We start from the raw sequence: 26,728 nt of genomic DNA, 5'->3' as shown, positions 1-26,728 counted from the left end.
TTTCGCATGTTTCTCATACTTCATGGCTAGATCCTGGGCTATTTCTGGATTGGACACGTAGTAATGTGGTACCACACTGAAACAGTCAATTAAACCTGGTTTCGATCAATATTTTAGAGGATAACGCAAGTTAGGTCTGGGATAGGTCTGGGATTTGCCCTCATCAGGCTCATACTTTCGCGTTTTTCACGTACTTGTTGAACTGATCCTGGGTTTTTTCTGGTTTGGATCACGTAGTAATGTGGGACCACACTGAAACAGTCAATTAAACCTGGTCATGATACATATTTTAGAGGATAACGCATGTTAGGTCTGGGTTAGGTCTAGGCTTTGCCCTCGTCAGGCTCATACTTTCGCATGTTTCTCATACTTCATGGCTAGATCCTGGGCTATTTCTGGATTGGACACGTAGTAATGTGGTACCACACTGAAACAGTCAATTAAAACTGGTTTCGATCAATATTTTAGAGGATAACGCAAGTTAGGTCTGGGGTAGGTCTGGGATTTGCCCTCATCAGGCTCATACTTTCGCGTTTTTCACATACTTGTTGAACAGATCCTGGGTTTTTTCTGGCTTGTGTCATGTAGTAATGTGGTACCACACTGAAACAGTCAATTAAAACTGGTTTCGATCAATATTTTAGAGGATAACGCATGTTAGGTTTGGGTTAGGTCTAGGATTTTCCCTCATCAGGCTCATACTTTCGCATATTTCTCATACTTCATGGCTAGATCCTGGGCTGTTTCTGGATTGTATCACGTAGTAATGCGGTACCACACTGAAACAGTCAATTAAACCTGGTTTCGATCAATATTTTAGAGGATAACGCAAGTTAGGTCTGGGATAGGTCTGGGATTTGCCCTCATCAGGCTCATACTTTCGCGTTTTTCACGTACTTGTTGAACTGATCCTGGGTTTTTTCTGGTTTGGATCACGTAGTAATGTGGGACCACACTGAAACAGTCAATTAAACCTGGTCATGATACATATTTTAGAGGATAACGCATGTTAGGTTTGGGTTAGGTCTAGGATTTTCCCTCATCAGGCTCATACTTTCGCATATTTCTCATACTTCATGGCTAGATCCTGGGCTGTTTCTGGATTGTATCACGTAGTAATGTGGGACCACACTGAAACAGTCAATTAAACCTGGTTTCGATCAATATTTTAGAGGATAACGCAAGTTAGGTCTGGGATAGGTCTGGGATTTTCACTCATCAGACTCATACTTTCGCGTTCTTCACATACTTGTTGAACGGGTCCTGGGTTTTTCTGGCTTGGGTCATGTAGTAATGTGGTACCACACTGAAACAGTCGATTAAACCAGGTTTCGATCAATATTTTTGAGGATAACGCATGTTAGGTCTAGGTTAGGCCTGGGATTTTCACTCATCAGACACATGCTCTCGTATTCTTCACATACTTGTTGAACGGATCCTGGGTTTTTTCTGGTTTGGATCACGTAGCAATGTGGTACCACACTGAAGCAGTCCATTAAACCTGGTTTGGATCAATATTTTAGAGGATAACGCATGTTAGGTTTGGGTTAGGTCTAGGATTTTCCCTCATCAGGCTCATACTTTCGCATATTTCTCATACTTCATGGCTAGATCCTGGGCTATTTCTGGATTGTATCACGTAGTAATGCGGTACCACACTGAAACAGTCAATTAAACCTGGTTTCGATCAATATTTTAGAGGATAACGCATGTTAGGTCTAGGTTAGGTCTGGGATTTGCCCTCATCAGGATCATACTTTCGCGTTTTTCACGTACTTGTTGAACTGATCCTGGGTTTTTTCTGGTTTGGATCACGTAGTAATGTGGGACCACACTGAAACAGTCAATTAAACCTGGTCATGATACATATTTTAGAGGATAACGCATGTTAGGTCTGGGTTAGGTCTAGGCTTTGCCCTCGTCAGGCTCATACTTTCGCATGTTTCTCATACTTCATGGCTAGATCCTGGGCTATTTCTGGATTGGACACGTAGTAATGTGGTACCACACTGAAACAGTCAATTAAAACTGGTTTCGATCAATATTTTAGAGGATAACGCAACTTAGGTGTGGGATAGGTCTGGGATTTGCCCTCATCAGGCTCATACTTTCGCGTTTTTCACATACTTGTTGAACAGATCCTGGGGTTTTTCTGGCTTGGGTCATGCAGTAATGTGGTACCACACTGAAACAGTCGATTAAACCAGGTTTCGATCAATATTTTTGAGGATAACGCATGTTAGGTCTAGGTTAGGCCTGGGATTTTCACTCATCAGACACATGCTCTCGTATTCTTCACATACTTGTTGAACGGATCCTGGGTTTTTTCTGGTTTGGATCACGTAGCAATGTGGTGCCACACTGAGACAGTCGATTAAACCTGGTTTCGATCAATATTTTAGAGGATAACGCAAGTTTGGTCTGGGATAGGTCTGGGATTTGCCCTCATCAGGCTCATACTTTCGCGTTTTTCACATACTTGTTGAACAGATCCTGGGTTTTTTCTGGTTTGGGTCACGTAGTAATGTGGTACCACACTGAAACAGTCGATTAAACCAGGTTTCGATCAATAATTTTGAGGATAACGCATGTTAGGTCTAGGTTAGGCCTGGGATTTTCACTCATCAGACTCATACTTTCGCGTTCTTCACATACTTGTTGAACGGATCCTGGGTTTTTTCTGGTTTGGATCACGTAGTAATGTGGGACCACACTGAAACAGTCAATTAAACCTGGTCATGATAAATATTTTAGAGGATAGCGCATGTTAGGTCTGGGTTAGGTCTAGGCTTTGCCCTCGTCAGGCTCATACTTTCGCATGTTTCTCATACTTCATGGCTAGATCCTGGGCTATTTCTGGATTGGACACGTAGTAATGTGGTACCACACTGAAACAGTCAATTAAACCTGGTTTCGATCAATATTTTAGAGGATAACGCAAGTTAGGTCTGGGATAGGTCTGGGATTTGCCCTCATCAGGCTCATACTTTCGCGTTTTTCACGTACTTGTTGAACTGATCCTGGGTTTTTTCTGGTTTGGATCACGTAGTAATGTGGGACCACACTGAAACAGTCAATTAAACCTGGTCATGATACATATTTTAGAGGATAACGCATGTTAGGTCTGGGTTAGGTCTAGGCTTTGCCCTCGTCAGGCTCATACTTTCGCATGTTTCTCATACTTCATGGCTAGATCCTGGGCTATTTCTGGATTGGACACGTAGTAATGTGGTACCACACTGAAACAGTCAATTAAAACTGGTTTCGATCAATATTTTAGAGGATAACGCAAGTTAGGTCTGGGGTAGGTCTGGGATTTGCCCTCATCAGGCTCATACTTTCGCGTTTTTCACATACTTGTTGAACAGATCCTGGGTTTTTTCTGGCTTGTGTCATGTAGTAATGTGGTACCACACTGAAACAGTCAATTAAAACTGGTTTCGATCAATATTTTAGAGGATAACGCATGTTAGGTTTGGGTTAGGTCTAGGATTTTCCCTCATCAGGCTCATACTTTCGCATATTTCTCATACTTCATGGCTAGATCCTGGGCTGTTTCTGGATTGTATCACGTAGTAATGCGGTACCACACTGAAACAGTCAATTAAACCTGGTTTCGATCAATATTTTAGAGGATAACGCAAGTTAGGTCTGGGATAGGTCTGGGATTTGCCCTCATCAGGCTCATACTTTCGCGTTTTTCACGTACTTGTTGAACTGATCCTGGGTTTTTTCTGGTTTGGATCACGTAGTAATGTGGGACCACACTGAAACAGTCAATTAAACCTGGTCATGATAAATATTTTAGAGGATAGCGCATGTTAGGTCTGGGTTAGGTCTAGGCTTTGCCCTCGTCAGGCTCATACTTTCGCGTTTTTCACGTACTTGTTAAACTGATCCTGGGTTTTTTCTCGTTTGCATCACGTAGTACAGTGGTACCACACTGAAGCAGTCCATTAAACCTGGTTTGGATCAATATTTTAGAGGATAACGCATGTTAGGTTTGGGTTAGGTCTAGGATTTTCCCTCATCAGGCTCATACTTTCGCATATTTCTCATAATTCATGGCTAGATCCTGGGCTGTTTCTGGATTGTATCACGTAGTAATGCGGTACCACACTGAAACAGTCAATTAAACCTGGTTTCGATCAATATTTTAGAGGATAACGCAAGTTAGGTCTGGTATAGGTCTGGGATTTGCCCTCATCAGGATCATACTTTCGCGTTTTTCACGTACTTGTTGAACTGATCCTGGGTTTTTTCTGGTTTGGATCACGTAGTAATGTGGGACCACACTGAAACAGTCAATTAAACCTGGTCATGATACATATTTTAGAGGATAACGCATGTTAGGTCTGGGTTAGGTCTAGGCTTTGCCCTCGTCAGGCTCATACTTTCGCATGTTTCTCATACTTCATGGCTAGATCCTGGGCTATTTCTGGATTGGACACGTAGTAATGTGGTACCACACTGAAACAGTCAATTAAAACTGGTTTCGATCAATATTTTAGAGGATAACGCAACTTAGGTCTGGGATAGGTCTGGGATTTGCCCTCATCAGGCTCATACTTTCGCGTTTTTCACATACTTGTTGAACAGATCCTGGGTTTTTTCTGGCTTGGGTCATGTAGTAATGTGGTACCACACTGAAACAGTCAATTAAACCAGGTTTCGATCAATATTTTTGAGGATAACGCATGTTAGGTCTAGGTTAGGCCTGGGATTTTCACTCATCAGACACATGCTCTCGTATTCTTCACATACTTGTTGAACGGATCCTGGGTTTTTTCTGGTTTGGATCACGTAGCAATGTGGTGCCACACTGAGACAGTCGATTAAACCTGGTTTCGATCAATATTTTAGAGGATAACGCAAGTTTGGTCTGGGATAGGTCTGGGATTTGCCCTCATCAGGCTCATACTTTCGCGTTTTTCACATACTTGTTGAACAGATCCTGGGTTTTTTCTGGTTTGGGTCACGTAGTAATGTGGTACCACACTGAAACAGTCGATTAAACCAGGTTTCGATCAATAATTTTGAGGATAACGCATGTTAGGTCTAGGTTAGGCCTGGGATTTTCACTCATCAGACTCATACTTTCGCGTTCTTCACATACTTGTTGAACGGATCCTGGGTTTTTTCTGGTTTGGATCACGTAGTAATGTGGGACCACACTGAAACAGTCAATTAAACCTGGTCATGATAAATATTTTAGAGGATAGCGCATGTTAGGTCTGGGTTAGGTCTAGGCTTTGCCCTCGTCAGGCTCATACATCCGCATGTTTCTCATACATCATGGCTAGGTCCTGGGCTATTTCTGGATTGGACACGTAGTAATGTGGTACCACACTGAAACAGTCAATTAAACCTGGTTTCGATCAATATTTTAGAGGATAACGCAAGTTAGGTCTGGGATAGGTCTGGGATTTGCCCTCATCAGGCTCATACTTTCGCGTTTTTCACGTACTTGTTCAACTGATCCTGGGTTTTTTCTGGTTTGGATCACGTAGTAATGTGGGACCACACTGAAACAGTCAATTAAACCTGGTCATGATACATATTTTAGAGGATAACGCATGTTAGGTCTGGGTTAGGTCTAGGCTTTGCCCTCGTCAGGCTCATACTTTCGCATGTTTCTCATACTTCATGGCTAGATCCTGGGCTATTTCTGGATTGGACACGTAGTAATGTGGTACCACACTGAAACAGTCAATTAAAACTGGTTTCGATCAATATTTTAGAGGATAACGCAAGTTAGGTCTGGGGTAGGTCTGGGATTTGCCCTCATCAGGCTCATACTTTCGCGTTTTTCACATACTTGTTGAACAGATCCTGGGTTTTTTCTGGCTTGTGTCATGTAGTAATGTGGTACCACACTGAAACAGTCAATTAAAACTGGTTTCGATCAATATTTTAGAGGATAACGCATGTTAGGTTTGGGTTAGGTCTAGGATTTTCCCTCATCAGGCTCATACTTTCGCATATTTCTCATACTTCATGGCTAGATCCTGGGCTGTTTCTGGATTGTATCACGTAGTAATGCGGTACCACACTGAAACAGTCAATTAAACCTGGTTTCGATCAATATTTTAGAGGATAACGCAAGTTAGGTCTGGGGTAGGTCTGGGATTTGCCCTCATCAGGCTCATACTTTCGCGTTTTTCACATACTTGTTGAACAGATCCTGGGTTTTTTCTGGCTTGTGTCATGTAGTAATGTGGTACCACACTGAAACAGTCAATTAAAACTGGTTTCGATCAATATTTTAGAGGATAACGCATGTTAGGTTTGGGTTAGGTCTAGGATTTTCCCTCATCAGGCTCATACTTTCGCATATTTCTCATACTTCATGGCTAGATCCTGGGCTGTTTCTGGATTGTATCACGTAGTAATGCGGTACCACACTGAAACAGTCAATTAAACCTGGTTTCGATCAATATTTTAGAGGATAACGCAAGTTAGGTCTGGGATAGGTCTGGGATTTGCCCTCATCAGGCTCATACTTTCGCGTTTTTCACGTACTTGTTGAACTGATCCTGGGTTTTTTCTGGTTTGGATCACGTAGTAATGTGGGACCACACTGAAACAGTCAATTAAACCTGGTCATGATACATATTTTAGAGGATAACGCATGTTAGGTCTGGGGTAGGTCTGGGATTTGCCCTCATCAGGCTCATACTTTCGCGTTTTTCACATACTTGTTGAACAGATCCTGGGTTTTTTCTGGCTTGTGTCATGTAGTAATGTGGTACCACACTGAAACAGTCCATTAAACCTGGTTTGGATCAATATTTTAGAGGATAACGCATGTCAGGTCTAGGTAAGGCCTGGGATTTTCACTCATCAGACTCATACTTTCACATTCTTCACATACTTGTTGAACTGATCCTGGGTTTTTTCTGGTTTGTATCACGTAGCAATGTGGTACCACACTGAGACAGTCGATTAAACCAGGTCTTGATAAATATTTTAGAGAATAATTCATGATAGGTCTAGGTTAGGTCTGGGATTTGCTCTCATCAGGCTCATTCTTTCGCATTTTTCTCATACTTGATGGCTAGATCCTGGGCTGTTTCTGGATTGTATCACGTAGTAATGCGGTACCACACTGAAACAGTCAATTAAACCTGGTTTCGATCAATATTTTAGAGGATAACGCAAGTTAGGTCTGGTATAGGTCTGGGATTTGCCCTCATCAGGATCATACTTTCGCGTTTTTCACGTACTTGTTGAACTGATCCTGGGTTTTTTCTGGTTTGGATCACGTAGTAATGTGGGACCACACTGAAACAGTCAATTAAACCTGGTCATGATACATATTTTAGAGGATAACGCATGTTAGGTCTGGGTTAGGTCTAGGCTTTGCCCTCGTCAGGCTCATACTTTCGCATGTTTCTCATACTTCATGGCTAGATCCTGGGCTATTTCTGGATTGGACACGTAGTAATGTGGTACCACACTGAAACAGTCAATTAAAACTGGTTTCGATCAATATTTTAGAGGATAACGCAACTTAGGTCTGGGATAGGTCTGGGATTTGCCCTCATCAGGCTCATACTTTCGCATATTTCTCATACTTCATGGCTAGATCCTGGGCTGTTTCTGGATTGTATCACGTAGTAATGCGGTACCACGCTGAAACAGTCAATTAAACCTCGTTTCGATCAATATTTTAGAGGATAACGCAAGTTAGGTCTGGGATAGGTCTGGGATTCGCCCACATCAGGCTCATACTTTCGCATTTTTCACGTACTTGTTGAAATGATCCTGGGTTTTTTCTGGTTTGCATCACGTAGTAAAGTGGTACCACACTGAAGCAGTCCATTAAACCTGGTTTCGATCAATATTTTAGAGGATAACGCATGTTAGGTTTGGGTTAGGTCTAGGATTTTCCCTCATCAGGCTCATACTTTCGCATATTTCTCATACTTCATGGCTAGATCCTGGGTTTTTTCTGGTTTGGATCACGTAGCAATGTGGTACCACACTGAGACAGTCGATTAAACCTGGTTTCGATCAATATTTTAGAGGATAACGCAAGTTTGGTCAGGGATAGGTCTGGGATTTGCCCTCATCAGGCTCATACTTTCGCGTTTTTCACATACTTGTTGAACAGATCCTGGGTTTTTTCTAGTTTGGGTCACGTAGTAATGTGGTACCACACTGAAACAGTCGATTAAACCAGGTTTCGATCAATAATTTTGAGGATAACGCATGTTGGGTCTAGGTTAGGCCTGGGATTTTCACTCACCAGACTCATACTTTCGCGTTCTTCACATACTTGTTGAACGGGTCCTGGGTTTTTTTGGTTTGGATCACGTAGTAATGTGGGACCACACAGAAACAGTCAATTAAACCTGGTCATGATAAATATTTTAGAGGATAGCGCATGTTAGGTCTGGGTTAGGTCTAGGCTTTGCCCTCGTCAGGCTCATACTTTCGCGTTTTTCACGTACTTGTTGAACTGATCCTGGGTTTTTTCTCGTTTGCATCACGTAGTAAAGTGGTACCACACTGAAGCAGTCCATTAAACCTGGTTTGGATCAATATTTTAGAGGATAACGCATGTTAGGTTTGGGTTAGGTCTAGGATTTTCCCTCGTCAGGCTCATACTTTCGCATATTTCTCATACTTCATGGCTAGATCCTGGGCTGTTTCTGGATTGTATCACGTAGTAATGCGGTACCACACTGAAACAGGCAATTAAACCTGGTTTCGATCAATATTTTAGAGGATAACGCAAGTTAGGTCTGGGATAGGTCTGGGATTTGCCCTCATCAGGCTCATACTTTCGCGTTTTTCACGTACTTGTTGAACTGATCCTGGGTTTTTTCTGGTTTGGATCACGTAGTAATGTGGGACCACACTGAAACAGTCAATTAAACCTGGTCATGATACATATTTTAGAGGATAACGCATGTTAGGTCTGGGTTAGGTCTAGGCTTTGCCCTCGTCAGGCTCATACTTTCGCATGTTTCTCATACTTCATGGCTAGATCCTGGGCTATTTCTGGATTGGACACGTAGTAATGTGGTACCACACTGAAACAGTCAATTAAAACTGGTTTCGATCAATATTTTAGAGGATAACGCAAGTTAGGTCTGGGATAGGTCTGGGATTTGCCCTAATCAGGCTCATACTTTCGCGTTTTTCACGTACTTGTTGAACTGATCCTGGGTTTTTTCTGGTTAGGTTCACGTAGTAATGTGGGACCACACTGAAACAGTCAATTAAACCTGGTCATGATAAATATTTTAGAGGATAACGCATGTTAGGTCTGGGTTAGGTCTAGGCTTTGCCCTCGTCAGGCTCATACTTTCGCATGTTTCTCATACTTCATGGCTAGATCCTGGGCTATTTCTGGATTGGACACGTAGTAATGTGGTACCACACTGAAACAGTCAATTAAAACTGGTTTCGATCAATATTTTAAAGGATAACGCAAGTTAGGTCTGGGATAGGTCTGGGATTTGCCCTCACCAGGCTCATACTTTCGCGTTTTTCACATACTTGTTGAACAGATCCTGGGTTTTTTCTGGCTTGGGTCATGTAGTAATGTGGTACCACACTGAAACAGTCGATTAAACCAGGTTTCGATCAATATTTTTGAGGATAACGCATGTTAGGTCTAGGTTAGGCCTGGGATTTTCACTCATCAGACACATGCTCTCGTATTCTTCACATACTTGTTGAACGGATCCTGGGTTTTTTCTGGTTTGGATCACGTAGCAATGTGGTGCCACACTGAGACAGTCGATTAAACCTGGTTTCGATCAATATTTTAGAGGATAACGCAAGTTTGGTCTGGGATAGGTCTGGGATTTGCCCTCATCAGGCTCATACTTTCGCGTTTTTCACATACTTGTTGAACAGATCCTGGGTTTTTTCTGGTTTGGGTCACGTAGTAATGTGGTACCACACTGAAACAGTCGATTAAACCAGGTTTCGATCAATAATTTTGAGGATAACGCATGTTAGGTCTAGGTTAGGCCTGGGATTTTCACTCATCAGACTCATACTTTCGCGTTCTTCACATACTTGTTGAACGGATCCTGGGTTTTTTCTGGTTTGGATCACGTAGTAATGTGGGACCACACTGAAACAGTCAATTAAACCTGGTCATGATAAATATTTTAGAGGATAACGCATGTTAGGTTTGGGTTAGGTCTAGGATTTTCCCTCGTCAGGCTCATACTTTCGCATATTTCTCATACTTCATGGCTAGATCCTGGGCTGTTTCTGGATTGTATCACGTAGTAATGCGCTACCACACTGAAACAGTCAATTAAACCTGGTTTCGATCAATATTTTAGAGGATAACGCAAGTTAGGTCTGGGATAGGTCTGGGATTTGCCCTCATCAGGCTCATACTTTCGCGTTTTTCACGTACTTGTTGAACTGATCCTGGGTTTTTTCTGGTTTGGATCACGTAGTAATGTGGGACCACACTGAAACAGTCAATTAAACCTGGTCATGATACATATTTTAGAGGATAACGCATGTTAGGTCTGGGTTAGGTCTAGGCTTTGCCCTCGTCAGGCTCATACTTTCGCATGTTTCTCATACTTCATGGCTAGATCCTGGGCTATTTCTGGATTGGACACGTAGTAATGTGGTACCACACTGAAACAGTCAATTAAAACTGGTTTCGATCAATATTTTAGAGGATAACGCAAGTTAGGTCTGGGATAGGTCTGGGATTTGCCCTCATCAGGCTCATACTTTCGCGTTTTTCACGTACTTGTTGAACTGATCCTGGGTTTTTTCTGGTTAGGTTCACGTAGTAATGTGGGACCACACTGAAACAGTCAATTAAACCTGGTCATGATAAATATTTTAGAGGATAACGCATGTTAGGTCTGGGTTAGGTCTAGGCTTTGCCCTCGTCAGGCTCATACTTTCGCATGTTTCTCATACTTCATGGCTAGATCCTGGGCTATTTCTGGATTGGACACGTAGTAATGTGGTACCACACTGAAACAGTCAATTAAAACTGGTTTCGATCAATATTTTAAAGGATAACGCAAGTTAGGTCTGGGATAGGTCTGGGATTTGCCCTCACCAGGCTCATACTTTCGCGTTTTTCACATACTTGTTGAACAGATCCTGGGTTTTTTCTGGCTTGGGTCATGTAGTAATGTGGTACCACACTGAAACAGTCGATTAAACCAGGTTTCGATCAATATTTTTGAGGATAACGCGTGTTAGGTCTAGGTTAGGCCTGGGATTTTCACTCATCAGACACATGCTCTCGTATTCTTCACATACTTGTTGAACGGATCCTGGGTTTTTTCTGGTTTGGATCACGTAGCAATGTGGTGCCACACTGAGACAGTCGATTAAACCTGGTTTCGATCAATATTTTAGAGGATAACGCAAGTTTGGTCTGGGATAGGTCTGGGATTTGCCCTCATCAGGCTCATACTTTCGCGTTTTTCACATACTTGTTGAACAGACCCTGGGTATTTTCTGGTTTGGGTCACGTAGTAATGTGGTACCACACTGAAACAGTCGATTAAACCAGGTTTCGATCAATAATTTTGAGGATAACGCATGTTAGGTCTAGGTTAGGCCTGGGATTTTCACTCATCAGACTCATACTTTCGCGTTCTTCACATACTTGTTGAACGGATCCTGGGTTTTTTCTGGATTGGATCACGTAGTAATGTGGGACCACACTGAAACAGTCAATTAAACCTGGTCATGATAAATATTTTAGAGGATAACGCATGTTAGGTCTGGGTTAGGTCGAGGCTTTGCCCTCGTCAGGCTCATACTTTCGCATGTTTCTCATACTTCATGGCTAGATCCTGGGCTATTTCTGGATTGGACACGTAGTAATGTGGTACCACACTGAAACAGTCGATTAAACCAGGTTTCGATCAATATTTTTGAGGATAACGCGTGTTAGGTCTAGGTTAGGCCTGGGATTTTCACTCATCAGACACATGCTCTCGTATTCTTCACATACTTGTTGAACAGATCCTGGGTTTTTTCTGGTTTGGGTCACGTAGTAATGTGGTACCACACTGAAACAGTCGACTAAACCAGGTTTCGATCAATAATTTTGAGGATAACGCATGTTAGGTCTAGGTTAGGCCTGGGATTTTCACTCATCAAACTCATACTTTCGCATATTTCTCATACTTCATGGCTAGATCCTGGGCTGTTTCTGGATTGTATCACGTAGCAATGTGGTACCACACTGAGACAGTCGATTAAACCTGGTCTTGATAAATATTTTAGAGAATAATTCATGATAGGTCTAGGTTAGGTCTGGGATTTGCTCTCATCAGGCTCATTCTTTCGCATTTTTCTCATACTTGATGGCTAGATCCTGGACTTTTTCTGGATTGCACCACGTAGTAATGCGGTACCACGCTGAAACAGTCAATTAAACCTCGTTTCGATCAATATTTTAGAGGATAACGCAAGTTAGGTCTGGGATAGGTCTGGGATTCGCCCACATCAGGCTCATACTTTCGCATTTTTCACGTACTTGTTGAAATGATCCTGGGTTTTTTCTCGTTTGCATCACGTACTAAAGTGGTACCACACTGAAACAGTCGATTAAACCAGGTTTCGATCAATAATTTTGAGGATAACGCATGTTGGGTCTAGGTTAGGCCTGGGATTTTCACTCACCAGACTCATACTTTCGCGTTCTTCACATACTTGTTGAACGGGTCCTGGGTTTTTTTGGTTTGGATCACGTAGTATTGTGGGACCACACTGAAACAGTCTATTAAACCTGGTCATGATAAATATTTTAGAGGATAGCGCATGTTAGGTCTGGGTTAGGTCTAGGCTTTGCCCTCGTCAGGCTCATACTTTCGCGTTTTTCACGTACTTGTTGAACTGATCCTGGGTTTTTTCTCGTTTGCATCACGTACTAAAGTGGTACCACACTGAAGCAGTCCATTAAACCTGGTTTGGATCAATATTTTAGAGGATAACGCATGTTAGGTTTGGGTTAGGTCTAGGATTTTCCCTCATCAGGCTCATACTTTCGCATATTTCTCATACTTCATGGCTAGATCCTGGGCTGTTTCTGGATTGTATCACGTAGCAATGTGGTACCACACTGAAACAGTCAATTAAACCTGGTTTCGATCAATATTTTAGAGAATAATTCATGTTAGGTCTAGGTTAGGTCTGGGCTTTGCTCTCATCAGGCTCATTCTTTCGCATATTTCTCATACTTGATGGCTAGATCCTGCGCTTTTTCTGGATTGCATCACGTTGTAATGAAGTACAACACTGAAACAGTTGATTAAACCTGGTTTCCATCAATATCTTAGAGGACAACGCAAGTTAGGTCTTGGATAGGTCTGGGATTTGCCCTCATCAGGCTCATACTTTCGCGTTTTTCACGTACTTGTTGAACTGACCCTGGGTTTTTTCTGGTTTGGATCACGTAGTAATGTGGGACCACACTGAAACAGTCAATTAAATCTGGTCATGATAAATATTTTAGAGGATAACGCATGTTAGGTCTGGGTTAGGTCTGGGCTTTGCTCTCATCAGGCTCATTCTTTCGCATATTTCTCATACTTGATGGCTAGATCCTGCGCTTTTTCTGGATTGCATCACGTTGTAATGAAGTACAACACTGAAACAGTCGATTAAACCTGGTTTCCATCAATATCTTAGAGGACAACGCAAGTTAGGTCTGGGATAGGTCTGGGATTTGCCCTCATCAGGCTCATACTTTCGCGTTTTTCACATACTTGTTGAACAGATCCTGGGTTTTTTCTGGTTTGGGTCATGTAGTAATGTGGTACCACACTGAAACTGTCGATTAAACCAGGTTTAAATCAATATTTTTGAGGATAACGCATGTTAGGTCTAGGTTAGGCCTGGGATTTTCACTCATCAGACACATGCTTTCGTATTCTTCACATACTTGTAGAACGGATCCTGGGTTTTTTCTGGTATGGATCACGTAGCAATGTGGTACCACACTGAGACAGTCGATTAAACCTGGTTTCGATCAATATTTTAGAGGATAACGCAAGTTTGGTCTGGGATAGGTCTGGGATTCGCCCTCATCAGGCTCATACTTTCGCATATTTCTCATACTTGATGGCTAGATCCTGGGTTTTTTCCGGTTTGGGTCATGTAGTAGTGTGGTACCACACTGAAACAGTCGATTAAACCTGGTTTCGAACAATATTTTTTAGGATAACGCATGTTAGGTCTAGGTTAGGCCGGGGATTTTCACTCATCAGACTCATACTTTCGCATTCTTAACATACTTGTTGAACGGATCCTGGGTTTTTACTGGTTAGGATCGCGTAGTAATGTGGTACCACACTGAAACATTCAATTAAACCTGGTCTTGATAAATATTTTAGAGGATAACGCATGTTAGGTCTGGGATAGGTCTGGGATTTGCCCTCATCAGGGTCATTCTTTCGCATTATTCTCATACTTGACGGCTAGATCCTGGACTTTTTCTGGATTGCACCACGTAGTAATGTGGTACCACACTGAAACAGTCAATTAAACCTGGTTTCCATCAATATTTTAGAGCACAACGCAAGTTAGGTCTGGGATAGGTCTGGGATTCGCCCTCATCAGCTCATACTTTCGCGTTTTTCACGTACTTGTTGAACTGATCCTGGGTTTTTTCTGGTTTGCATCACGTAGTATAGTGGCACCACACTGAAGCAGTCCATTAAACCTGGTTTGGATCAATATTTTAGAGGATAACGCATGTTAGGTTTGCGTTAGGTCTAGGATTTTCCCTCATCAGGCTCATACCTTCGCATATTTCTCACACTTCATGGCTAGATCCTGGGCTTTTTCTGGATTGCATCACGTAGTAATGAAGTACAACACTGAAACAGTCAATTAAACCTGGTTTCCATCAATATCTGAGAGGACAACGCAAGTTAGGTCTGGGATAGGTCTGGGATTTGCCCTCATCAGGCTCATACTTTCGCGTTTTTCACATACTTGTTGAACTGATCCTGGGTTTTTTCTGGTTTGCGTCACGTAGTAATGCGGTTCCACACTGAAACAGTCAATTAAACCTTGTTTCGATCAATATTTTAGAGGATAACGCAAGTTACGTCTGGGATAGGTCTGGGATTTGCCCTCATCAGGCTCATACTTTCGCGTTTTTCACGTACTTGTTGAACTGATCCTGGGTTTTTTCTGGTTTGGATCACGTAGCAATGTGGTACCACACTGAGACAGTCGATTAAACCTGGTTTCGATCCAGATTTTAGAGGATAACGCAAGTTTGGTCTGGGATAGGTCTGGGATTTGCCCTCATCAGGCTCATACTTTCGCGTTTTTCACGTACTTGTTGAACTGATCCTGGGTTTTTTCTGGTTTGGATCACGTAGCAATGTGGTACCACACTGAGACAGTCAATTAAACCTGGTTTCGATCAATATTTTAGAGGATAACGCAAGTTAGGTATGGGATAGGTCTGGGATTTGCCCTCATCAGGCTCATACTTTCGCGTTTTTCACGTACTTGTTGAACTGATCCTGGGTTTTTTCTGGTTTGGATCACGTAGTAATGTGGGACCACACTGAAACAGTCAATTAAACCTGGTCATGATAAATATTTTAGAGGATAACGCATGTTAGGTCTGGGTTAGGTCTAGGCTTTGCCCTCGTCAGGCTCATACTTTCGCATGTTTCTCATACTTGATGGCCAGATCCTGGGCTATTTCTGGATTGGACACGTAGTAATGTGGTACCACACTGAAACAGTCAATTAAACCTGGTTTCGATCAATATTTTAGAGGATAACGCAAGTTAGGTCTGGGATAGGTCTGGGATTTGCCCTCATGAGGCTCATACTTTCGCGTTTTTCACATACTTGTTGAACAGATCCTGGGTTTTTTCTGGTTTGGGTCATGTAGTAATGTGGTACCACACTGAAACAGTCGATTAAACCAGGTTTCGATCAATATTTTTGAGGATAACGCATGTTAGGTCTAGGTTAGGCCTGGGATTTTCACTCATCAGACTCATACTTTCGCGATCCTCACATGCTTGTTGAACAGATCCTGGGTTTTTTCTGGTTTGGATCACCTAGTAGTGTGGCACCACACGGAAACAGTCCATCAAACCTGGTTTCGGTCAATATTTTTGAGGATAACGCATGTTAGGTCTAGGTTAGGCCTGGGATTTTCACTCATCAGAGACATGCTTTCGTATTCTTCACATACTTGTTGAACGGATCCTGGGTTTTTTCTGGTTTGGATCACGTAGTAATGTGGGACCACACTGAAACAGTCAATTAAACCTGGTTTCGACCAATATTTTAGAGAATAATTCATGTTAGTTCTAGGTTAGGTCTGGGATTTGCTCTCATCAGGCTCATTCTTTCGCATATTTCTCATACTTGATGGCTAGATCCTGGGCTATTTCTGGATTGCTTCACGTAGTAATGAAGTGCAACAATGAAACAGTCAATTAAACCTGGTTTCCATCAATATCTTAGAGGACAACGCAAGTTAGGTCTGGGATAGGTCTGGGATTTGCCCTCATCAGGCTCATACTTTCGCCTTTTTCACATACTTGTTGAACAGATCCTGGGTTTTTTCTGGTTTGAATCACGTAGTAGTGTGGCACCACACGGAAACAGTCCATCAAACCTGATTCGGATCAATATTTTAGAGGATAACGTATGTTAGGTCTAGGTTAGGTCTGGGATTTTCACTCATCAGACTCATACTTTCGCATTCTTCACATACTTGTTGAACGGATCCTGGGTTTTTTTCTGGTTTGGATCACGTAGTAATGTGGAACCACACTGAAACATTCGATTAAACCAGGTTCCGTTGAATATTTTTGAGGATAACGCATGTTAGGTCTAGGTTAGGTCTGGGATTTTCACTCATCAGACTCATACTTTCGCATTCTCCACATACCTGTTGAACGGATCCTGGGTTTTTACTAGTTTGGATGACGTAGTAATGAAGTGCAACACTGAAACAGTCAATTAAACCTGGTTTCCATCAATATTTTAGAGGACAACGCATGTTAGGTCTGGGATAGGTCTGGGATTCGCCCTCATCAGGCTCATACTTTCGCATATTTCTCATACTTGATGGCTAGATCCTGGGTTTTTTCCGGTTTGGGTCACGTAGTAGTGTGGTACCACACTGAAACAGTCGATTAAACCTGGTTTCGAACAATATTTTTTAGGATAACGCATGTTAGGTCTAGGTTAGGCCGGGGATTTTCACTCATCAGACACATACTTTCGCATTCTTCACATACTTGTTGAACGGATCCTGGGTTTTTACGGGTTAGGATCACGTAGTAATGTGGGACCACACTGAAACAGTCAATTAAACCTGGTCATGATAAATATTTTAGAGGATAACGCATGTTAGGTCTGGGTTAGGTCGAGGCTTTGCCCTCGTCAGGCTCATACTTTCGCATGTTTCTCATACTTCATGGCTAGATCCTGGGCTATTCCTGGATTGGACACGTAGTAATGTGGTACCACACTGAAACAGTCAATTAAACCTGGTTTCGATCAATATTTTAGAGGATAACGCATGTTAGGACTGGGATGGGTCTGGGATTTGCCCTCATCGGACTCATACTTTCGCGTTTTTCACGTACTTGTTGAACTGATCCTGGGTTTTTTCTCGTTTGCATCACGTAGTAAAGTGGTACCACACTGAAGCAGTCCATTGAACCTGGTTTGGATCAATATTTTAGAGGATATCGCATGTTAGGTTTGGGTTAGGTCTAGGATTTTCCCTCATCAGGCTCATACTTTCGCATATTTCTCATACTTCATGGCTAGATCCTGGGCTGTTTCTGGATTGTATCACGTAGCAATGTGGTACCACACTGAAACAGTCAATTAAACCTGGTTTCGATCAATATTTTAGAGAATAATTCATGTTAGGTCTAGGTTAGGTCTGGGCTTTGCTCTCATCAGGCTTATTCTTTCGCATATTTCTCATACTTTATGGCTAGATCCTGCGCTTTTTCTGGATTGCATCACGTTGTAATGAAGTACAACACTGAAACAGTCGATTAAACCTGGTTTCCATCAATATCTTAGAGGACAACGCAAGTTAGGTCTTGGATAGGTCTGGGATTTGCCCTCATCAGGCTCATACTTTCGCGTTTTTCACGTACTTGTTGAACTGACCCTGGGTTTTTTCTGGTTTGGATCACGTAGTAATGTGGGACCACACTGAAACAGTCAATTAAATCTGGTCATGATAAATATTTTAGAGGATAACGCATGTTAGGTCTAGGTTAGGCCTGGGATTTTCACTCATCAGACACATGCTTTCGTATTCTTCACATACTTGTAGAACGGATCCTGGGTTTTTTCTGGTATGGATCACGTAGCAATGTGGTACCACACTGAGACAGTCGATTAAACCTGGTTTCGATCAATATTTTAGAGGATAACGCAAGTTTGGTCTGGGATAGGTCTGGGATTTGCCCTCATCAGGCTCATACTTTCGCATATTTCTCATACTTCATGGCTAGACCCTGGGCTGTTTCTGGATTGTATCACGTAGTAATGTGGTACCACGCTGAAACTGTCAATTAAACCTGATTTCGATCAATATTTTAGAGGATAACGCAACTTAGGTCTGGGATAGGTCTGGGATTCGCCCTCATCAGGCTCATACTTTCGCATATTTCTCATACTTGATGGCTAGATCCTGGGTTTTTTCCGGTTTGGGTCATGTAGTAGTGTGGTACCACACTGAAACAGTCGATTAAACCTGGTTTCGAACAATATTTTTTAGGATAACGCATGTTAGGTCTAGGTTAGGCCGGGGATTTTCACTCATCAGACTCATACTTTCGCATTCTTAACATACTTGTTGAACGGATCCTGGGTTTTTACTGGTTAGGATCGCGTAGTAATGTGGTACCACACTGAAACATTCAATTAAACCTGGTCTTGATAAATATTTTAGAGGATAACGCATGTTAGCCCTGGGATAGGTCTGGGATTTGCCCTCATCAGACTCATACTTTCGCACACTTCACATACTCGTTGAACAGATCCTGGGTTATTTTCTGGTTTGGATCACATAGTAATGTGGTACCACACTGAAACAGACGATTAAACCAGGTTTCGATCAATATTTTTGAGGATAACGCATGTTAGGTCTAGGTTAGGTCTGTGATTTTCACTCATCAGACTCATACTTTCGCATTCTTCACATACTTGTTGAACGGATCCTGGGTTTTTTCTGGTTTGGATCACGTAGTAATGTGGGACCACACTGAAACAGTCCATTAAACCTGGTTTCGATCAATATTTTAGAGGATAACGCAAGTTAGGTCTGGGATAGGTCTGGGATTCGCCCTCATCAGGCTCATACATTCGCATGTTTCTCATACTTGATGGCTAGATCTTGGGTTTTTTCCGGTTTGGGTCACGTAGTAGTGTGGTACCACACTGAAACAGTCGATTAAACCTGGTTTCGAACAATATTTTTTAGGATAACGCATGTTAGGTCTAGGTTAGGCCGGGGATTTTCACTCATCAGACTCATACTTTCGCAATCTTCACATACTTGTTGAACGGATCCTGGGTTTTTACTGGTTTGGATCACGTAGTAACGTGGTACCACACTGAAACATTCAATTAAACCTGGTCTTGATAAATATTTTAGAGGATAACGCATGTTAGGTCTGGGATAGGACTGGGATTTGCCCTCATCAGGGTCATTCTTTCGCATTATTCTCATACTTGACGGCTAGATCCTGGACTTTTTCTGGATTGCACCACGTAGTAATGTGGTGCCACACTGAAACAGTCAATTAAACCTGGTTTCCATCAATATTTTAGAGCACAACGCAAGTTAGGTCTGGGATAGGTCTGGGATTTTCACTCATCAGACTCATACTTTCGCATTCTTCACATACTTGTTGAACGGATCCTGGGTTTTTTCTGGTTTGCATCACGTAGTATAGTGGTACCACACTGAAGCAGTCCATTAAACCTGGTTTGGATCAATATTTTAGAGGATAACGCATGTTAGGTTTGCGTTAGGTCTAGGATTTTCCCTCATCAGGCTCATACCTTCGCATATTTCTCACACTTCATGGCTAGATCCTGGGCTTTTTCTGGATTGCATCACGTAGTAATGAAGTACAACACTGAAACAGTCAATTAAACCTGGTTTCCATCAATATCTGAGAGGACAACGCAAGTTAGGTCTGGGATAGGTCTGGGATTTGCCCTCATCAGGCTCATATTTTCGCGTTTTTCACATACTTGTTGAACTGATCCTGGGTTTCTTCTGGTTTGCATCACGTAGTAATGTGGGACCACTCTGAAACAATCAAGTAAACCTGGTCTTGATAAATATTTCAGAGAATAATTCATGTTAGGTCTAGGTTAGGTCTGGGATTTGCTCTCATCAGGCTCATTCTTTCGCATTTTTCTCATACTTGATGGCTAGATCCTGGACTTTTTCTGGATTGCACCACGTAGTAATGTGGTACCACACTGAAACAGTCAATTAAACCTGGTTTCCATCAATATTTTAGAGCACAACGCAAGTTAGGTCTGGGATAGGTCTGGGATTCGCCCTCATCAGGCTCATACCTTCGCGTTTTTCACGTACTTGTTGAACTGATCCTGGGTTTTTTCTGGTTTGCATCACGTAGTAAAGTGGTACCATACTGAAGCAGTCCATTAAACCTGGTTTGGATCAATATTTTAGAGGATAACGCATGTTAGGTTTGGGTTAGGTCTAGGATTTTCCCTCATCAGGCTCATAATTTCGCATATTTCTCATACTTCATGGCTAGATCCTGGGCTGTTTCTGGATTGTATCACGTAGTAATGCGGTTCCACACTGAAACAGTCAATTAAACCTTGTTTCGATCAATATTTTAGAGGATAACGCAAGTTACGTCTGGGATAGGTCTGGGATTTGCCCTCATCAGGCTCATACTTTCGCGTTTTTCACGTACTTGTTGAACTGATCCTGGGTTTTTTCTGGTTTGGATCACGTAGCAATGTGGTACCACACTGAGACAGTCGATTAAACCTGGTTTCGATCCAGATTTTAGAGGATAACGCAAGTTTGGTCTGGGATAGGTCTGGGATTTGCCCTCATCAGGCTCATACTTTCGCGTTTTTCACGTACTTGTTGAACTGATCCTGGGTTTTTTCTGGTTTGGATCACGTAGCAATGTGGTACCACACTGAGACAGTCAATTAAACCTGGTTTCGATCAATATTTTAGAGGATAACGCAAGTTAGGTATGGGATAGGTCTGGGATTTGCCCTCATCAGGCTCATACTTTCGCGTTTTTCACGTACTTGTTGAACTGATCCTGGGTTTTTTCTGGTTTGGATCACGTAGTAATGTGGGACCACACTGAAACAGTCAATCAAACCTGGTCATGATAAATATTTTAGAGGATAACGCATGTTAGGTCTGGGTTAGGTCTAGGCTTTGCCCTCGTCAGGCTCATACTTTCGCATGTTTCTCATACTTGATGGCTAGATCCTGGGCTATTTCTGGATTGGACACGTAGTAATGTGGTACCACACTGAAACAGTCAATTAAACCTGGTTTCGATCAATATTTTAGAGGATAACGCAAGTTAGGTCTGGGATAGGTCTGGGATTTGCCCTCATCAGGCTCATACTTTCGCGTTTTTCACATACTTGTTGAACAGATCCTGGGTTTTTTCTGGTTTGGGTCATGTAGTAATGTGGTACCACACTGAAACAGTCGATTAAACCAGGCTTCGATCAATATTTTTGAGGATAACGCATGTTAGGTCTAGGTTAGGCCTGGGATTTTCACTCATCAGACACATGCTTTCGTATTCTTCACATACTTGTAGAACGGATCCTGGGTTTTTTCTGGTTTGGATCACGTAGCAATGTGGTACCACACTGAGACAGTCGATTAAACCTGGTTTCGATCAATATTTTAGAGGATAACGCAAGTTTGGTCTGGGATAGGTCTGGGATTTGCCCTCATCAGGCTCATACTTTCGCGTTTTTCACATACTTGTTGAACAGATCCTGGGTTTTTTCTGGTTTGGGTCACGTAGTAATGTGGTACCACACTGAAACAGTCGATTAAACCAGGTTTCGATCAATAATTTTGAGGATAACGCATGTTAGGTCTAGGTTAGGCCTGGGATTTTCACTCATCAGACTCATACTTTCGCGTTCCTCACATGCTTGTTGAACAGATCCTGGGTTTTTTCTGGTTTGGATCACCTAGCAGTGTGGCACCACACGGAAACAGTCGATTAAACCAGGCTTCGATCAATATTTTTGAGGATAACGCATGTTAGGTCTAGGTTAGGCCTGGGATTTTCACTCATCAGACACATGCTTTCGTATTCTTCACATACTTGTAGAACGGATCCTGGGTTTTTTCTGGTTTGGATCACGTAGCAATGTGGTACCACACTGAGACAGTCGATTAAACCTGGTTTCGATCAATATTTTAGAGGATAACGCATGTTAGGTCTGGGTTAGGTCTAGGCTTTGCCCTCATCAGGCTCATACTTTCGCGTTTTTCACATACTTGTTGAACGGATCCTGGGTTTTTTCTGGTTTGGATCACGTGTAATGTGGGACCACACTGAAACAGTCAATTAAACCTGGTTTCGACCAATATTTTAGAGAATAATTCATGTTAGTTCTAGGTTAGGTCTGGGATTTGCTCTCATCAGGCTCATTCTTTCGCATATTTCTCATACTTGATGGCTAGATCCTGGGTTTTTTCCGGTTTGGGTCATGTAGTAGTGTGGTACCACACTGAAACAGTCGATTAAACCTGGTTTCGAACAATATTTTTTAGGATAACGCATGTTAGGTCTAGGTTAGGCCGGGGATTTTCACTCATCAGACTCATACTTTCGCATTCTTAACATACTTGTTGAACGGATCCTGGGTTTTTACTGGTTAGGATCGCGTAGTAATGTGGTACCACACTGAAACATTCAATTAAACCTGGTCTTGATAAATATTTTAGAGGATAACGCATGTTAGCCCTGGGATAGGTCTGGGATTTGCCCTCATCAGACTCATACTTTCGCACACTTCACATACTCGTTGAACAGATCCTGGGTTATTTTCTGGTTTGGATCACATAGTAATGTGGTACCACACTGAAACAGACGATTAAACCAGGTTTCGATCAATATTTTTGAGGATAACGCATGTTAGGTCTAGGTTAGGTCTGTGATTTTCACTCATCAGACTCATACTTTCGCATTCTTCACATACTTGTTGAACGGATCCTGGGTTTTTTCTGGTTTGGATCACGTAGTAATGTGGGACCACACTGAAACAGTCCATTAAACCTGGTTTCGATCAATATTTTAGAGGATAACGCAAGTTAGGTCTGGGATAGGTCTGGGATTCGCCCTCATCAGGCTCATACATTCGCATGTTTCTCATACTTGATGGCTAGATCTTGGGTTTTTTCCGGTTTGGGTCACGTAGTAGTGTGGTACCACACTGAAACAGTCGATTAAACCTGGTTTCGAACAATATTTTTTAGGATAACGCATGTTAGGTCTAGGTTAGGCCGGGGATTTTCACTCATCAGACTCATACTTTCGCAATCTTCACATACTTGTTGAACGGATCCTGGGTTTTTACTGGTTTGGATCACGTAGTAATGTGGTACCACACTGAAACATTCAATTAAACCTGGTCTTGATAAATATTTTAGAGGATAACGCATGTTAGGTCTGGGATAGGTCTGGGATTTGCCCTCATCAGGGTCATTCTTTCGCATTATTCTCATACTTGACGGCTAGATCCTGGACTTTTTCTGGATTGCACCACGTAGTAATGTGGTACCACACTGAAACAGTCAATTAAACCTGGTTTCCATCAATATTTTAGAGCACAACGCAAGTTAGGTCTGGGATAGGTCTGGGATTTTCACTCATCAGACTCATACTTTCGCATTCTTCACATACTTGTTGAACGGATCCTGGGTTTTTTCTGGTTTGCATCACGTAGTATAGTGGTACCACACTGAAGCAGTCCATTAAACCTGGTTTGGATCAATATTTTAGAGGATAACGCATGTTAGGTTTGCGTTAGGTCTAGGATTTTCCCTCATCAGGCTCATACCTTCGCATATTTCTCACACTTCATGGCTAGATCCTGGGCTTTTTCTGGATTGCATCACGTAGTAATGAAGTACAACACTGAAACAGTCAATTAAACCTGGTTTCCATCAATATCTGAGAGGACAACGCAAGTTAGGTCTGGGATAGGTCTGGGATTTGCCCTCATCAGGCTCATACTTTCGCGTTTTTCACATACTTGTTGAACTGATCCTGGGTTTTTTCTGGTTTGCGTCACGTAGTAATGTGGTACCACACTGAAACAGTCCATTAAACCTGGTATGGATCAATATTTTAGAGGATAACGCATGTTAGGTCTAGGTAAGGCCTGGGATTTTCACTCATCAGACTCATACTTTCGCATTCTTCACATACTTGTTGAACGGATCCTGGGTTTTTTCTGGTTTGCATCACGTAGTAATGTGGGACCACTCTGAAACAATCAAGTAAACCTGGTCTTGATAAATATTTCAGAGAATAATTCATGTTAGGTCTAGGTTAGGTCTGGGATTTGCTCTCATCAGGCTCATTCTTTCGCATTTTTCTCATACTTGATGGCTAGATCCTGGACTTTTTCTGGATTGCACCACGTAGTAATGTGGTACCACACTGAAACAGTCAATTAAACCTGGTTTCCATCAATATTTTAGAGCACAACGCAAGTTAGGTCTGGGATAGGTCTGGGATTCGCCCTCATCAGGCTAATACCTTCGCGTTTTTCACGTACTTGTTGAACTGATCCTGGGTTTTTTCTGGTTTGCATCACGTAGTAAAGTGGTACCATACTGAAGCAGTCCATTAAACCTGGTTTGGATCAATATTTTAGAGGATAACGCATGTTAGGTTTGGGTTAGGTCTTGGATTTTCCCTCATCAGGCTCATAATTTCGCATATTTCTCATACTTCATGGCTAGATCCTGGGCTGTTTCTGGATTGTATCACGTAGTAATGCGGTTCCACACTGAAACAGTCAATTAAACCTTGTTTCGATCAATATTTTAGAGGATAACGCAAGTTACGTCTGGGATAGGTCTGGGATTTGCCCTCATCAGGCTCATACTTTCGCGTTTTTCACGTACTTGTTGAACTGATCCTGGGTTTTTTCTGGTTTGGATCACGTAGCAATGTGGTACCACACTGAGACAGTCGATTAAACCTGGTTTCGATCCAGATTTTAGAGGATAACGCAAGTTTGGTCTGGGATAGGTCTGGGATTTGCCCTCATCAGGCTCATACTTTCGCGTTTTTCACGTACTTGTTGAACTGATCCTGGGTTTTTTCTGGTTTGGATCACGTAGTAATGTGGGACCACACTGAAACAGTCAATTAAACCTGGTCATGATAAATATTTTAGAGGATAACGCATGTTAGGTCTGGGTTAGGTCTAGGCTTTGCCCTCGTCAGGCTCATACTTTCGCATGTTTCTCATACTTGATGGCTAGATCCTGGGCTATTTCTGGATTGGACACGTAGTAATGTGGTACCACACTGAAACAGTCAATTAAACCTGGTTTCGATCAATATTTTAGAGGATAACGCAAGTTAGGTCTGGGATAGGTCTGGGATTTGCCCTCATCAGGCTCATACTTTCGCGTTTTTCACATACTTGTTGAACAGATCCTGGGTTTTTTCTGGTTTGGGTCATGTAGTAATGTGGTACCACACTGAAACAGTCGATTAAACCAGGTTTCGATCAATATTTTTGAGGATAACGCATGTTAGGTCTAGGTTAGGCCTGGGATTTTCACTCATCAGACACATGCTTTCGTATTCTTCACATACTTGTAGAACGGATCCTGGGTTTTTTCTGGTTTGGATCACGTAGCAATGTGGTACCACACTGAGACAGTCGATTAAACCTGGTTTCGATCAATATTTTAGAGGATAACGCAAGTTTGGTCTGGGATAGGTCTGGGATTTGCCCTCATCAGGCTCATACTTTCGCGTTTTTCACATACTTGTTGAACAGATCCTGGGTTTTTTCTGGTTTGGGACACGTAGTAATGTGGTACCACACTGAAACAGTCGATTAAACCAGGTTTCGATCAATAATTTTGAGGATAACGCATGTTAGGTCTAGGTTAGGCCTGGGATTTTCACTCATCAGACTCATACTTTCGCGTTCCTCACATGCTTGTTGAACAGATCCTGGGTTTTTTCTGGTTTGGATCACCTAGTAGTGTGGCACCACACGGAAACAGTCCATCAAACCTGGTTTCGGTCAATATTTTTGAGGATAACGCATGTTAGGTCTAGGTTAGGCCTGGGATTTTCACTCATCAGAGACATGCTTTCGTATTCTTCACATACTTGTTGAACGGATCCTGGGTTTTTTCTGGTTTGGATCACGTGTAATGTGGGACCACACTGAAACAGTCAATTAAACCTGGTTTCGACCAATATTTTAGAGAATAATTCATGTTAGTTCTAGGTTAGGTCTGGGATTTGCTCTCATCAGGCTCATTCTTTCGCATATTTCTCATACTTGATGGCTAGATCCTGGGCTATTTCTGGATTGCTTCACGTAGTAATGAAGTGCAACAATGAAACAGTCAATTAAACCTGGTTTCCATCAATATCTTAGAGGACAACGCAAGTTAGGTCTGGGATAGGTCTGGGATTTGCCCTCATCAGGCTCA

This window comes from Colletes latitarsis, unplaced genomic scaffold, assembly GCF_051014445.1.
Source record: "Colletes latitarsis isolate SP2378_abdomen unplaced genomic scaffold, iyColLati1 scaffold0006, whole genome shotgun sequence".
In the NCBI taxonomy this organism is placed as follows: Eukaryota; Metazoa; Arthropoda; class Insecta; order Hymenoptera; family Colletidae; genus Colletes; species Colletes latitarsis.
Note: the sequence above shows the minus strand (reverse complement) of the source record.